The 13,400-nt window shown below is 51.7% G+C and overlaps 1 protein-coding gene across 2 annotated transcripts in view; it reads right to left on the bottom strand.

The window, feature by feature from the left end:
* LOC119437268 (protein vein) overlaps positions 1-13,400 on the bottom strand; it is a 133,637-nt gene that overhangs the window by 106,597 nt on the left and 13,640 nt on the right. The gene's annotated exons all lie outside the window — the stretch shown is intronic.

The following is a 13,400-nucleotide window of genomic DNA, read 5'->3' on the forward strand; positions in this document are numbered from 1 at the left end:
ATTGACAGACGCTAAGAGTTGTCGCGAGCTTCATCGCGTTTATGTGGGCGGCTTATTATTATTATTATTATTATTATTATTATTATTATTATTATTATTATTATTATTATTATTATTATTATTATTATTATTAGCTTATTTTCATCTGGTTCCTCCTTGTATATTATCTTTCAATCCCTTTAGCCTTTCACTCCTGTAAAGGGCAGCCAGCCTGTATTTAAAGGCTACTTTTCTCCTCTGTCACTTCGTCTATATTATATGTACAGATCCCTTAAACATTAGACTAACAAAATTAGTTTCAAGGGAGTCAGTCATCAGGTCCTTTTTGACGATGTAGTATCTGACACTTTCCCTATACGTAAGTGCTGCCAGAGATTGGGCACCACTCCGTGTCTCCGGACAACTTGAAACCGACTGGACTGGAGACCGTTCTCCGAGTCTCAAAGATACTCGGACCGTGGCCACATCGATGTCATCACGGGCACAAAAAGCGATTCGTGCAGTGTAGTACTATAGAAGTGCAATGGCCTGAGGGACCACTTATATAGCGCTCCTGTGCACCCTCCCACACGGACTCGGTGCTCACTGTCTTCCTCTAATTTCTATTCCCCACTTCCCTTACCCCCAGTGTATAGGGTAGCAAACCGGACGCTCCTCTGGTTGCCTTTGCTCTCACTCTCGCTTTCTGAAACAATCCAACTGAAAACAGTGGTACATCTGAAGTCCATGAGTGGTGCTTCAGAGCCATATGACCTGTTCGCTGCATGCAATGAAATGAAATGGCAAGTACGGTAGTAAAAAACCGAAATCGTATACCTTACTACCAAACGTTTGTCCTGGTGCTTATGCATAATGGCCAAAATGCTCTCGGCTGTGGGAAGTCTGAAGTCATCTTTTCACTCGCTGTATATAATCAGCCTGATGGAGAAATGCGCAGATTACAATGTACTATAGCGGAGCGCGTAACTGACAACTCGCCCCCGCTTTTCTTGCTTTTATTGCGATCAATAGACTTTTAGTATTGCGGAAAATGCTTGCGTTAGCGTGTTACGCACGCTAAATCTTTGCGGAACGCTGTTCGATAGAGTTTTAGTATAGCGTAAGACAACGATGCGCCGCTAAGCGCAAAACCATCTAGCTGCGAGTAGTTAAAGCAGCAAACTGAGCAGCTCGACAACCAGACTAGCCGTGTGGATCCACGCCAAGCCTTGAAACGAGCCTGCATGTCAAGCGCTCGGGCCGAGGGTGCCACCATGTTTGCAACGCTAGAAACTTAGCGAGCGTTTAGCGTATCCGCTAGATTTGAAAAATAGCGGACGCACGGTATACCCGCAGAACTGAAATAGCGTTCTGAGCATGCGCAGTCTGACCCCGCTATGTTATTGCGTTTAGCGTGGTGCCATTTCCGCAATACTAAAACTGTCTAATTTTTAGCGGGTTTAGTATGCCTCATTGCGCGACATGGCTGTGAGGGTGGATTCGAACACCAAACACGTACGTGCTTTGAATGGAACGTGACTTGCGAAATCTCCGTTATCAAGTGCATGATCATCGCCGACACTGGGATATATGTATCACTTTCACCGCGGGCACAAATCTGGCGGGCGGCGCACCTTCCTTCATTTTACAGTTCTCGCACGACGCGACATAATATAAATAAAAATGCCTCTGCTGAGCCCGAGGTTGCGGGCTCAAATCCCGGCCGCGGCGGCCGCATTTCGATGGGGGCGAAATGCAAAAAACTATACCGTGCCTCGTGCATTGGGGTTAAAGATCCCCTGGTGGTCAAAATTATTCGGGAGTCCCCCACTACGGCCGTGCCTCATAATCAAATCGTGGTTTTGGCACGCAAAACCCCAGAATTCAATTCATTCATTAAGAATGCCTCCGCGAGCATCGCATTCCGCTCCCTTTTGTCGGAGACAGAGCAGACAACGTTACTGGAAGTTGTATAGTAACGTTGGTAGCAGATGTTCAGCTCTCTCCATCGGCGCGTGCTTCAGGAGGTGCAGGCTAGCCACAAGGGAACAGCTTTGTTTCTACAGGCCGAAACCTCTCCATCGAGGCGCGCGGCCCCCTCTCGCCGAACCGTGCGCTCTCGGTTGTTTCAAGATGCGACTCTTGGCTCGTCGGCTTGTTTGCGCAGCGTTCCTGACGGTGCCGCGGCACACGGGAGGGAACCGACAGGGCCGCGCCGAGCTGTTGGGCAGCAGAGGAACCTACGTGAGAACGCGAGCTAGCTACGGGGCGCGCTGCCCCGATTGGCCAATACGCGAGCGCGCCTCGAGCTCCAGCCAATGGAGAGCGGCCGGTGGCCAATGTGGGAGGAAGTGGGGGGGTCAACTCTGCATGCGCCCCGTGCGCTCGCTCGCGCGCGCGCGCGCGCTCCGCTTTTCAGCGCCACCGCCGCCGGTGCATTCCTCGCGCCGTTCGATGCCCGTCTGGCGATGGTGCCACGGGCATCCTTGTCGACAACCCATTCGCACCCGGCGCGAAACACCAGCAATAAAAGCAATGGAGGAAGAGCGGGGGGGAAGTGAGCGCCGTCGGCAGCGCGGCGGGCCCAGTGGCGAATTATTTATCTCGCCGGAGGCCTTTCTCCGCGTTTTAACTTCGCCGCCGACGACGCCGCGCCGGTCTTCTCTGCACCGGCCGAGCACGAGACAAGGGAAGGGGCGGGGGGAAGAGGGGGGGCTTCCTTGTTCGTATTTTAAAGAGCCGCCGCTGGTTGTTCCCACTGACTGGCGGCTGCGCTGCTGCACGCCTGCAGCACCGCAGGCAATTGCGTCCGGCCACATGGTGCTCCTTCCCCGCCGCTGCTGCCAGCCTGCCCTGCTGGGCCTGTACGTCTGGCCCACCAGGATTGGGTTACATTCTTCTCGTGGTGCCACGGCCTCCGGCAACCGTGCACTGGCCCGACCGATGGCACGCTGGCTGGCCCGACCCAGCGGCCTCTTCAAATCTCGTGCCGCGAGCCTAATATAGTCAGTCATACGCTGCCCGCTCGATGGACGGTCTCGTCCGCATCGCTGGTGCCAAATGTCGACTCCTCCCTAAAGCTGAGTCGTATAAGGCGGCCCTGAAACGACTCTTGCCAATGTCACGCTTCTGATGTATCGGGGACTCACGCTGTAACACTCCCGTTCGTCACTGCAAGCGTATATACGGTCGCCGGGCCGCGATGCACGTGCCGTAACGCCTCGGCCAGTCATGCATAGCACACACAGTCGACGTGACCTAATCGGTTAATTCGACACTCCATTTATTCGACCATATTCGAGTCCATAAGCGCGTGCGTGCGCTTTAAACACTCCTTTTTAAATAACTATATTGGCTAATCCAAACCAAGTTTGCTTGTTTCATCAGAGCCATTAACAAAAGTCGACTGCAGACTTTTTTTTTTTTTTTTTGCCTCCTCTTTCGCAGATGGTCTTGTGATCGCGCCCTGTCTTCCCGTGCGGTTAAACCGACAGACGGTGGTCGCAACAGAATGAGTCTTGAACCAACACCCCCATAGACAATAGAAGGCGCGCGCTCTCTGGCCCTGACGTCACCTAGTTAGGCAGGCGCTCCTGTTGCGAATCATGGTTTGGAAAAACGTTTAGTTATTTAGTTAGGTCGCGCTTTCTGGCACAAAAGCAACGGAGGCACCAGCGATCCCTTGCGGCAATAAACATTCCGTTGAGAGGGAGGATGTGAGCAGCTCGTTTTGTAAAAAGGATTGCGCTAAACGACGCTCACGTTCCTATCGAAATGCACGGGCCGTAAGGCAACGCCCGTGACGTCACGAGTCGAAGCGCGTAAGCCCTGTGCTATGGCGTTGTCCGATGCAACACAGTCGACGAAAGCTTGCGAAGGATCAAGAAAAATGAGAAAAGAGGAATCGAAGTGAGTCAAGAACGCTTTAAAGCGCGAATTCTATACATGGTGCCCGCTTGTAAGAAATCCACCGCGCGCTCCTTTTAGTACAGATGCGCTTTGATGTGGAAACTGCGCGCGCCGTCAATGGATAAATTAAGATGTCATATATGAATATCAATCATTCGCACGTGTCATAGCTGTGCACTGGAGAATTCAACTCTGCCTAGACAGGTGCGCGGAAGAAGCGTGTATTGTGCGACCTTGTGCCGAAGCAAAGCAGGCAAACGGTATCCAGGACATCGTTCTTAGGATACTTTTTTTTTTCAGCGTGTAACTTGCGCCTATATATACTAGTTTGTTCCACCGTAAGTAAAACTTTCATATTCCCCCTTTGACTCATTCACGCGCACTTACATGGAGCAGGAGAAGTATATAAGGAGTGACAACAAATCTTTCGCAAATAAAAAAAAAAGAACACATATAAATAAATAATACTTATGCTGAACGCTTTAGGCCAATAACTGTTATCTTATTTCACAGCGACTTAGACGATTTTGAAGAATCGAAAGCTGTCGAATTCTGCCTTAGTGCCGTGGCTGATTCGTCACACCTGTAAGTTTATTTAGGCAGCGTACGACACGTCACAAACAACAGAGAAGTCAAGAATAAATAAATAAATAAATAAATAAATAAATAAATAAATAAATAAATAAATAAATAAATAAATAAATAAATAAATACATGTGGGGACTCAGTGAATGGTTTGCGGGCAGGCGAGAGCAAACAGCTCAGAGGAGTCGGTACGTCAGACGCCATAGCGAAACAGTAAAATATGGGCGTTGCCATTTCACTGTTAACATTTAATTCAAAAGTCGTTTAAGCAGAAGTGTCTGCTCTCGCCTTTTCGCATCCCTGCGTGACTTCTAATGAGGCGTTCGGCTTCGCCTCGGCTTAGGGATACTGAATGTGCGCTCTGGTTTCTATGTGACAGATAATCTGATGCCTTCAACGACAAAATACAGATGCGTCACTGCGTGAAATTAACCGGATTTAAGGGGTACTAAAGAAAAAAGAAGAAAAGAGAGAGAGAGAGCGGTGTACACCGAGATACGCAACTAGGTTATTCTTTCGCAACGGATTGCGCATTTGTTCGCGGGAAGAAAGGGGACTTAATTGGCAGCGAAAACGAAAGCTGGACGTCATTGCTTGACGTCGCGGATGTTGCAGTACAACTCAACACAGACGCGACTCGGTTGGTTTGTTCCTTTTATCCTCCAGTGGATAGAGATGCGGTATTCACGTGACAGTGCCGTGTACCTGCAAGCACGGCTTGTTCGCGAGGGCAAGCAACGTTCATGCGGCGCTACTTGGACAAAACAGACCGAAGCATGTCCTGCTGCGTGTTCGGGCTCATTGGTTCGCTGATGGTATACACGCTCCATTTAAAGCCTGATATCTTTACGCTACGAGTCTTATGACTGCGGACAATTTTTCACCTCGGTAAAGTCGCAACGGGCCCCCTTCCTGCGGCACTGACCACTCGCAAGCTCGCAACACGCAGTTTGCGACAATTCACGCTGCATTTGGACGGAAACGAAGGAAGACAGGTGCTTGGGAGTGCGCGCCCCTGTCTACATAGCGAAGCCCGAGAGACCTATACGCGTCCGACGTTTCTGTCCGGCGGCGGCGAAGACGCACAGAGGCCAAGACGAGCCGCGTCTCATGGTGCCGACAGCTCGGCGAACCGCTCGGCTCGCAGGGTGGTCACGATCGAGCGCGGGGAAAGAGCGGGGCCGTTGGCAGATGTCATCATCTGGGGATGTATTCACGCGCTCACGTGAGCGCACCGGTGGCTCTGTGCTGCCGCCGCCGTGCTCATACATGCGGAAATGCCGGCGCACCCCATTCGCGGAGCCGCCGCCGAAACGTCCCGCGCGCTGGCGGCGACTTGTTCTCGTCGCGGGCAAGGCGAGCCACGCGGAGGGACGCACAAAGAGCGAAGCCCCTTCGCGCACGCACGCCGCAGCGCTCGCGCCGACGACCGGCCGAACAACAGCGGAAACTCCGATCCGGTTATTACCGGTGCGCCGACAGTTGGCGTGTCGGCTGCCGGTGTGCGCGCGCGGAGTTAAGTAAACACTTCTTTGTGCCCAGATGACTTCATTGCGGGTGGGATGGGGTAAATCCCCGCCACCCGTCCACGCCCCGGAACGAAAGCGATTCGTCTTGCTCCAAGCATTTCTGGGTGGCCGCGTTTAGGGGAGCCGCGGCTCGAAGAAGCGGCCCCGCCGCGTGAGGGATTACCGCCCGGCGTTTTTTTCTTTTTTTGCGCTCATACACACACACACACACACGAGGGGTGGCCACTTAATGTGGACGCCTTCTCTCGCGCTCGTGGCCATTGCGCACGGCGGCTGCGCGCGGCGCCTGCGTCGCTTATTTCCTCAGGAAAATGGTGCGTGCCTAAAGAGGCACTCTCGCCCGCCCCGTGTCTCTCGCGTTTGAACCTATAGTACCGCCCGAACTAGCGCTGCCTTCGACATTTCTCGGCATTTCCTTGGGAAAAACGAACGGTAATGCGCGCGTCCTTACAGCTCGGATGAGGGCGTGCTCGGATACCCCCGGGGATGACCTGTCATTGCTGGCGACTAACTATGCCGTCAACATTCTCAACGAGAAAAAGCGTTTCCCTTAAACATGCTGATTGCTTCGCTCTTCGCAAGTATGCCACTGTGATCCGCGTCTTCCGTTCCAGGATGCGCACCTTGCTGTAGCGCAACTTTCGTCGCGCTACCAGTTTGCTGCAGGGCTGCGCTATAGACCGCAAGGTTGAAAGCTAAACAAAAACCAAAGCTATGCCGAATGCAGACAACTCAATCGATGGGTCCAGAAGAAGTAGCCAAGAAATCACTCGAGGCACAACCGCAAAGAATAGTCAAAAGTCACCTCACCGCTCAGCGCATGTAGTCGTATACATACGAGTTGCGTTGGACTGATGGTTTTGAAGCCCAAGTACTTCATTTCAGCACAGTAGCGGAGACAGAAATAAATTATGTAGATACCGGGCGGGTTATCAGTAGTTGAAAGCGTGACTGGTTATGCGAATTTAATATTACTGGCAAGTTTATGGATCTACACCGCGGTACGTGCTGGAAAAAGTAGGTAGATAAACTAGCCAAAGTGGCACGAAGTAGCCGATTCTTGGAATAATAAATTCGGCAAATTAGTTTTCGAGCCTGCATATGTGATGAACTTGCCAAACTGCCGACGTCATTGGCCAGCTATTGCAACGTGACACGGAAATCCTGAGTTCTGAGTTCTTCTGCCTTCACGCTCCTTGACGGTCGCGTCAATAGCCTTATATGATCAATTCGTGCGCGAAGGGCCCGACCACGTTCATGGTTAAATTTTTGCACTTGTCACTCTAGCAAGATACATAATCGCATTGCGTATTACACGCACACAGTTACGTTACACACACACGCACAGTTACGTTACCACAGCAGATAATACTGCGCTCGATGTGTTTTTCTTTGTTTTATTTCCTGTCGCAAAGGCCTGCTAACCAACGACAGTGCGCACAGTTTCCTAACGTCACATTATCTCGATCTACCTGGGAGCCCATTACATATAGTTGTCAAACAAGGTGGCGACGACGCGCTAACGTCGATCCTCCATTGTCGCTCGATATCCGATGCGTTCCCTTGTCACACAAACAGAAAAAAAAAAAGAGACGCGCAAGCCCCTGTGTAGAAGCGCGTGCCAGTATATGTCCGTGCTCGGCGTTCATGCACAAACGCCAGGTGGAGCAGGTCTTGTGACGTCAGAGACCTGCGAGTGGCATACGGCGCTGCGCCGTCCAAGCTATGGCGGCGGCGCGAAGTCGCAGACGGAGCAGCCCCCCCCCCCCCCCCCCCCCCCCCTCGCCTCCCTTACCGCTCTTCTAACGTATGCACGAGCGGCAGGAGACAAAGGCCGGGCACACAAAACAGCGCGAAAGAGGCGGCCCCTTGCAGAAGAACTCGCCGCCCGGTGGACGAACCCGAAACGTCAGGGGCATGCATGTCGGCGGGCGGCAGCCCCCGCGTGTTATTGATTCTAGATCCAGCAGATGGCGCTAGATTTACAACGCTCGCGCTTCGCCTCTATCTGGCTATGTATCCGGAGGGCCGGGGTAGCGTTAATGTTTCAACGTGGCACAAACCGCCCGCGCGATAAATAACCACCAAAGCAATGCGGCACACGGGTCTCAATGGCGGCGTGAAAGAAAAACCGAAACCCCAGAGTGCAGAAACAAGACCTCTCCTTCCACACCCCTTCTTCGGCACCGCTCGAGGGCGGGGGTGCAGCGGGGACGAAAGAGACAATGAAGAAAAAGACGGCGAGCAGACCAAGGCGTGTAGCGGTTGGCAAGAGAAAAAGAAAAGCCTCGCTGCAATTAATATATCACCCGTCGGCTGCTCCGCTCAAAACGCCGCCATTTTGTTGTCTCTATGTACGCGCCTTTCTTCCTCATTTTTTTTTTTCTTCCGGAGAAGGTCCGGAGCAAGCGGGGGCGCCACCTTCGGTCATTTTGATTTTCCCTCCGGAGACGTCCGACCCCGTGGGGATGTACGCGCGGCGTCCTTGCATCAGCGCCTATTGTTCCCCCCTGGTTCTCGCGCCGACGACCGGGACGACGGCGCCGCGGCTTCGTTATCCGCTGCCTCAGCCTATAAAAACGGTGTCGGGGAAATTAAGAGGGAAGTCGTTACTACCGAGGACAAAGCGATAAATAATCGAGTAAGAGGCCGTAAAGACAACGGTAAGTATGAGCGGGCCGCGCGGGACATGCACACTGGCCCGACAAAGGCGCCCCCGTCTGGCCGCTGTGCGCGGGATCGCATGTAGTGCACCGCTCGCCGTCTTCCTCGCCGCCAAGTATAGTGCCGTGCGCCGGCTCCTGCTTGGACACACCGACGGGTATAGTGACCGAGTCGTTGACCGGCCCCATCCGGTTCCGGGATGCGTGTACAGCTGCTGTCACAGTTGGCGCGAACAGCCATTAGCAGATGCTTGGCGCACGGCTTCGATTCGCCACCACGCCGTTGGTCCGTGGTGGCCGCGGCGAGCACCCACTGCGTCTTCCCCTCCTACGGTGCGACGTCGCTGTCGAGACTCGCCGGAGTGCACGTCGGGATAGCTTATTCTTTGAGGCGCGACTTTGCAGACGCCCTGGGCTACCACTGGCGCGTGTATCTTTCGACGCACGAACATGTATTGAGCACGGTTGGCAGTCCAAGATAACTTTAGATTAGAAAGGGTAACGCCAGGGAACTATATATCTATAGCCGCTGTTCGGGGCTTCGCATTAATTTCGCCCACTCAGGGTTTTTCACGAGTACAGTGTATTTAGGACACATGTGTTTCTGGGGTACCTCCCTGGCGATGTCTCATTCATGCTTTTTCATTTTGTGAAACAAACAAACAAACAAACAACAAACAAACAAACAAACAAACAAACAAACACAGGAAGCTCAGTCTTGAAACACGCCCTTCCACATGAAGGAACGTTAGGACGACTTGATCAATCTTTATTTCTGGCCAGGGAGTACTTTCGTACAAAAAAAGTATGACGTGTTTAATAAATAAATAATTAATTAGTATAGTAATGAATTATTTACTAAGTGGTTTCCAGAACTAACTACAAGTGAAAAAATGTTCTAGCATTAAAAAAGAATAAAAGAAAGACGCTACTATGGTATTTGCGTTAACTTTCAGGCGCTTGAATCAGGGATTGGAGGTGTCCGATTGAGCATATAGAAAACGATAGGTTGAGATATATCTGTGGTTAAACTGATGCTGTCGCAGTAAAATGGAACTGCAAGGGCCCAAACCACGGACCTCGCTCTAGACCGGAGAAGGCCGTTGTTTCGGAGGAACAAGACTGGAGAATTGATTCGTGTTGGCAAGCGTTTACTTTTGCGCACAGCGTGAAAGGAATCATTTAAGGGCGATGGGAATACGCCTAAGTGAACTAAAGAGCTCCGCCCGAAGGCAGCCCTCGAATATATCAAGCGTGGCGATGTGCACGTTCAGCTGCCCCACAATAAAACGAATCAGCTTGCACCAAGGCGCAGAATGGCTCACCGATGGCACGTATCTCCCCTTTTAAATATGCCCCGTATCTTCATTGCGATAGCAATTATACGGACACTCCAGGCACATTTCTACCGTCGCCGTGATGTTCCGTATAATGTCTAAGGGCGATAACTTCGTCGCCGAGCGTCGTATGCTGTACATGTGCCAGTGAAAGCGCGCGAGGGTGAGCCGACGATGGTGGCTCCAAGGGAGGAAAGCGGGGAGGAAGCGCGTCGTCTTCCGTCGTGCGCAAGGCACCGGGGGGAGGGAAAAAAGGGTGGAGGGGGGCGTTCTACTCCAGCAGCGGCTATACGTGTGGGGTGGCCGCGCTGGCCTTATCTTGAAAGCGATCTGCGATGGAGGTCAGAGTGCGCCGAGTGCTGATAGCTTCGTGTGCGCTGTGGTCTCGCCAATTAGTTCTCGTTTGAAGCGAGAGGCAGCACGAAGGTCAATTCGCTCGCTGCTGCTGCCGCGCTTCCTCATTCCAGCGTTTTGACAGCGAGTGTCCGCGGTCATCGAGTGAGATGTGTGGTCATGTTTGCTTGTGTGCGCGTGACATCATGCTTGTTTTAACATAATTAGTAAGCGAGTGTTTACAAGTTTATTCGGCCGATAAAACTACTACTATCCTTACTTCGTATAGCTGTCCACTAATTTGCTATCGCAATCGATGCTTCGCCTTTCGGGAGAAACTGCGACTTTTTTCCTTTGTAAAGCAGAGCGTCGGCGACCATGAATCAACCTGGTGCCAGCGCAGACATATCGGGCATTAAACTGCTCTGAATCAAATTATAGTCACCGCGGTGATTCAGCGGCTATGACGTTCCACTGCTGATGAGCACGATGTCGCAGGTTCGAATCTCGGACGCGGAGGCAGCATTCCTACAATTGATGAAACGTAAAGAAAAAAAAAAAAAGACTGAATGAAAGAAAGAGAGCGAAATAAAGCAACGAGAAGTGTGATCGATTCGGTGCTTAAGAAAATTTCGGTGCAGAAACTCGAAGACAAACAGAGGGTGACTCCCAATTTCAGCACAGCAGACAACCTTTCAAGTACCGTAACAGATCAAAACAAGATAAATGAAAAAAAAAGTATGACTTACGAACCAAGAACGAAGACGACCGTACAGAATAACCAGCCTATGAGGCCGCTGACTGCTTTCATTACGCTAACGACAAAATCCATCAGGCGCCGGGAAAGTCGACGCCAAGAATGAAAAGGGAGGTTCGAGGGGTACGTGGTGGCGGCTCTCCATCTTGCCTGCCCGCTTGTCGGCGACATTCACTTCGACGGACAGACAGGCCAGCGCACGCCGAGCCAGACGCACGCAGCGAGGTTAAAGAGCTGCGCGCGCACTGCAAATGACAGTCGTCGTTCAATGGAATTGCGCGGTGACCTAGGGGGGGGGGGGGGGGGGGGGTCATTCGGACCGTCTGCCCGAGCCATCTCCGGGCGACAGCGACAAATCAACCGCGTCGGAGGTGATTTGCGCCGAGACACACATGGTGATCGCCGAGTAGGGTCATTCGCCGCCGCTTATATGTGGCGACAGACGCGTTCTCTCCATTTTTCCCGTCTTTTCCCTCTACTTTCTTCCACTCTCCTCCAAACACACACACACGCACACACTTCGATTCGCGTCTTTTCCAACTCTTGGGGCAGAGACACCTCACGCGCCCTGCGGCCGGGACGAAAAATAGCTTCCTCGCGACCCGGGAAAGTGGGCGCAAAGAGGGTGAAAGAGAAAAAAAGATAAAGAAACAGTTCGAGAACAAAAAAAGAAACGCGCACGGAAAACACAAGCGAGAGTTGGGTGGGGGAGGCGCGCAGCGACCCGACGGGAGGGCAGAGTACACATGCGCTATGTCGCTACCGGAAAGAGTCCGCGCGACGGCGTCTAGTCAGCGCGGCGGCGACAGCGACGCTTTTCTAGCATTTTCGGCGCGCTTTTTTCGAAACGCGTAAAGAGAGGGGAGAAAAAAAAAAAGTGCCTGATGCGCGCTTCCAAATTGGAAGGTAGATTCTGCTGAACGTCGCCGTCATTGCCAATTTCCGAGCTGTCCCATCAAGCGCGCCTAAAGGGGAGGTGGGTGGGGGGGGGAGGCGCTTTTCTATCAGGTCCCACGCGCGCAGGAATACGAGAGGCTCACTCACACCCTGGCGCAGCATTTTTTACGAGCGGCGGCAGCGGCGCCGCTGAAGCACGGCGAAAAGCTGCACGCGGGAAGAAGTTAAAAACAAGAGTAAAAAATGAGAACGTATACACTATGTAATACTCCCCGCTTCTCCTGCGGCGCGGAGTGTGACGCTGGGCAACGCCAATGTGCGTGCTTGCTATACGGTACCCTTTCAGTTCTCGCAGAACGCCCGCTTTTGACTGCAAGCGCGCGGGGGACCGCTTTCAAGTGCCTATTAATATTTAGGCATACCGCTACCCCCGTGCGCAAGCACACTGCAGGAGCTGTTACAGTACAGAACAACTTAAACGGAAAGAACGGGGTAATATTCTGCATCGTTAGGCATTTGCTTGGCGTGTAGTAATACACAACGCGATTATCTCTCTTGCTAAGTTGACAAGTGCAAAAGTGTTAACAATGAACGTGGTCGGGCCCATCACGCACGGTTTGATCATAAGGCCACTGCCGCGATAAACCATTTGAGCAATTGAAGCAGATCACAAAAGCGCCAGCAATTGTATGCAGTTTCCTCAGTCGTACTTGCGGTCGAGATATATATAGGGTGCCCTTCTGGACTTGCGCAGACGTGGGAAGGCCAGCCAGACACGCGGAAGTACTTGTAAGCCGGAAGACTGCTGTCGATGAAGTGAAGCTCAGCTGTGTTTGGTACAACAGCTGCGCCCTTTGCGATCAGCAGCGGTGATGCACGTACTTGTGTGAACACATCCTTCAACGTGCCTGAAAACGCATCGCGAAGCCAGGGACCTCCATAAAATGCGTGTATTCTTTCGTTCTCTCGTGAGATTGTCATGACTGTCACTGGCAATGTCGATTCCCCTTTGGTGCCATTTGAAAGGCACGCAACCCATGGGAAGCTCAGGTTCTCTGAATTGTATATATATATATATATATATATATATATATATATATATATATATATATATATATATATATATATTGTGAGACGACGCCCGGGACGAAGGCAGAGCTCTTCTATTGTGCCACAGCGCGAGACAGCCCACGAACACCAACCCGACAAAATGATGATGATTATGAGGATGGGTATATACACATGAAGACGATGATGAACTGCACACTTAGCGCTTACAATTATATATATATATATATATATATATATATATATATATATATATATATATATATATATATATATTCTGCGAGTCCGCAACGCTGATCAGTAGACGCGCAACGATCGAGTGTTAGAAGCCACTCAACACTAT

This window comes from Dermacentor silvarum, chromosome 1 (genome assembly GCF_013339745.2).
Source record: "Dermacentor silvarum isolate Dsil-2018 chromosome 1, BIME_Dsil_1.4, whole genome shotgun sequence".
Lineage (NCBI taxonomy): Eukaryota > Metazoa > Arthropoda > Arachnida > Ixodida > Ixodidae > Dermacentor > Dermacentor silvarum.